This window comes from Centruroides vittatus, unplaced genomic scaffold (assembly GCF_030686945.1).
Source record: "Centruroides vittatus isolate TY-2023 unplaced genomic scaffold, ASM3068694v2 scaffold_386, whole genome shotgun sequence".
NCBI lineage: Eukaryota > Metazoa > Arthropoda > Arachnida > Scorpiones > Buthidae > Centruroides > Centruroides vittatus.
The window spans coordinates 4008756-4011926 of NW_027122706.1; positions in this window are offsets into that span (position 1 = coordinate 4008756).

The window sequence follows — 3171 nt, forward strand, 5'->3', positions numbered from 1 at the left end:
AATTTAGTATCAAAAACGTTCGATTCAGCATGACACAGTCCGACTGAAAATCGTGCCGATTACCGGCGTTCCGATTAACGACTCTCTACTGTATTAACAATTTCTTATATTGATATTATTACTGATTTCTTGGATTCTATCGTGTCATACGAGACGTAAAAAGAGAGAGTAATATAGCCAGATCTTTATTTCAATATTTATCTTCTGGACCTATCTAAACTTGTGTGTTACTGCCACGCTTTACAAAGCTAATCAACTGTTACATAAAAATAACCAATAAATAGCAAATTACTGTTTCCTGTTTGTGTCCTTGGACGAAATGGAAATATCTGTATGGAAACACAAAGCATGAAATTCGTTTCCACTTCACTAAAATTCGTTGTCATATAAATTGTCAGATAGGTTATTTCTTAAATAATTTTGCGTTTACAGACGAATCTAATTTTGTTTGTTATATTTTTATTTGTGGTTTTCATTTTTAACAAAAATTGTTAATATATATATATAAATGGTTTGCTGTATATGTAGATAATATGACGAATTAAGCCTCTGTAATCCAAATTATTATTGGTAGACCAATCCCACAGCAATCTCATTGGCAAATTGATTTTATTTTATAAAGACTACATCATATGCATTTCGGGCTGGTCTAATGAAGAGGGGCTGGAAAACATTAGACCAGCCCGAAATGCATATGATGTAGTCTTTATAAAATAAAATCAATTTGCCAATGAGATTGCTGTGGGATTGGTCTACCAATAATAATTTGGATTACAGAGGCTTAATTCGTCATATTAAAAATTGTTAAAATAAAGATGATTGCATGAGATATAAAAAGAATAAAGAAACATTCGAAAAACTCCATAAAAATATTAGAAATAAATCGTCTGAAAAAGAACAAAAACCCAATCTATTTGAATTTCTTCTGCTAAATAGGTCTTTTTTTTTTAACTCTTTCCGCCCTGTGGGCACTAAGAGGGCCTCTTTTAGTAGGCCCATTATGGGTTCGGCCAGGCCCACAATGGGGCGACCGGGTGGTGAGGGACGGGGCCCGACATATCCGAACGGACCACCCCCGAAAAATTCCTGGGGATTACTCGACGCCGTTCGGATTCGATCCCGGGTCCCCCAGAGCGGCAGGCTGCCACCTTTACCGCTCGGCCATCCGGCCGTCTGCTAAATAGGTCTAGGAAGGATTGACGTAAACGACTCATTATCTTAATTTATTAAACTAAAACTAATCTTAAGCATGCTTTTTATATTTGTTACATTTATTTTATATAATTGAATCACGTATTTTGCTCACAAACAAACAATGTCAAAATGTAAAGCCCTCAGACAGAGAATGAATGCATTGAAAAATACGAATTTTTGTCTCCGTGTCAGTGCAACGAGAGATAATTTTTATATCTTAAGCTAACTTGATAAACTAATTTCATGTTTCTTCAAATTCTGATATATATTCTGCGAAATATATTTAAAATCAAACCTGTCTTGTACATTCCTAATATTCATCTTCGTGTTTCTAGTATTTTAACTTTAATCAATGTTTTCATAAATTGCATAATATTTTGAATACTGAATATAAACATATATGCTTTATTATATATTATAATAACGGTATATTTAATTATATATACTATTATTATGTATAACGATTACTGGATAACACTTGCAAACTATTTCATTCTACTTAAATTAAATCTTAATTCTACATACATTGATTTTCAATAATATTAATTAGACTAAATTTTCGAAATGATAATGGTTCTTCTTTAACGAGCTGCAATTTTTAATCATATTCATAATTTATTTAATTTAAAATATACGTTCTCGATCTCGAATTAGTGGTGTCTTGCCCCTGTACTTTATACTTTTGCTGGTAACATGTGATGCTATTCATCTATATAAGTTCGTTCAGAGGAAAAGATTTGACTTTAAATCACGTTATTTCTTGTCTGTATAGGAAGTTCGTATATAGGTAGGTAATCGTGGTCTTCTGTGACTATCCTTTTCAAACCTCGGTTTGATTTTCTTCTGTTTAATACACTTCTCAAGATTTAGGAAGGTCAGACAGTTAGCCAGACGGACGACACTGGGAATTTACGTCTACAATTTTTTTTTAAATTACAGCCCAATATAGTCAACTTACACAGAAAAAATGAAGATCGCAGCAGATATGATAATACAGTTAAATGTATATAAACTGAACTCCACTTTCATGTTAATGGAAACGTCTTCAAATCAATTTTAAATCGATCACCTCCTATCCAATGCAAAATTATTAACAAATGAGGCCTGTGTTCAATTTATAGGCCGCATATTGCATCGCAAAAATTCCGTAACGTGTCGCAACGCAGTAACTAAAGGAACATGTAGGAAAGAAGATAATAAATGTAAGATAATTAATTCTACGTGCATTCTTACCGATAGGTGACATTATTAAACTGTTGTCATGTAAATGGAAGCGTAAGCTTATTTTGCAGATACAAAAGTATAAAAATAGTGCAAAATTTTAATACAAATATATGTTATAAATTCTTCCCTACGGGACTAATTTTATGGAGACTGACAGAGAAAAGGTTTCAAAATGATATCGATTAATTTTTCAGCTTCGGAAAAATTGTCGTTTAAATATTTTTATTAAAATATCATGGTTACTTCGATACTTTTCATTTTAAAATACTTCGTTCAAGATTAAAATATTTTTATTTTTAATGAAAAATTCTTCTTGTCAAATATTTATTAATTGCTTTATAAATATTAAACACATATTTCACTAAACATATTTCAATAAAAATTTTGCAATTAAAAAATAAAAATGTATTTTAATCATATTGCCTACTTTTCTACTAGAGTTATTAATTTTAAAAATAAAATTACGTAACTAAATTATTGTAACACATGTACAGTACTTATTTAATAAATATCTGCGAGATGAATTATCTGGATCGAAATATATATTTTTTATTTCATAAAGTTTATATTTTTGACGAATTCATAATAATAGTATTAATAATAATAACAAATAATATAATACTTTAGATTAAACTATAATATATTATAAAACATGTTCTGAACTTGTAAAACGAGAAATACTTTTTCAGCTTGCCAACCATGACGCAACTGTGATGCGATATTAAACTAATGACGTACTTAATAAGAATGACT